A 469-nucleotide genomic window follows, 5' to 3' on the forward strand; every position below is an offset into this window, starting at 1 on the left:
GGCTGCCGACAAAAAACGCAATTCTTACAGCTGCAGGAGGCTGAATTCACAGGGTGTACCTTTCACGAGGCCAGACCTGTAGATGAAGACTTGGGTCACCTCGATTCCCTGCTCTCCCTGCCCCCTGGTACTTCTCTGTGTTTGCTGTGTTCTTTTCTGCTTCCCTTGATGCTGGGGCGAGAGCCTCTTTCCTGCTCTGCCTGAACCAGGTTCCCTGTTTCCTGCTGGCCGGATCCTGGTGTCCCTCTGTGATCGGTGTGGGCGGCCCCTGGCTGTGCCGTTTTGCTCTCTGGCACAGGGCCCCTTCCTGATCCAGGGGGGTGGAAGGTGGTCTGGGGGCTGCCCGAGTGCTGTGTCCCCTGGTTTAGGTCGGTGGAGGCTGGCCTGCCATGGCACAGTGGTGTTTCACCACTCCCTATGAGGCAGTGAGCTGAGAGGGGACATACTCTACAGTGGTGGGGTGTGAGAG

This window comes from Merops nubicus, unplaced genomic scaffold (genome assembly GCF_000691845.1).
Source record: "Merops nubicus isolate BGI_N331 unplaced genomic scaffold, ASM69184v1 scaffold37028, whole genome shotgun sequence".
In the NCBI taxonomy this organism is placed as follows: domain Eukaryota; kingdom Metazoa; phylum Chordata; class Aves; order Coraciiformes; family Meropidae; genus Merops; species Merops nubicus.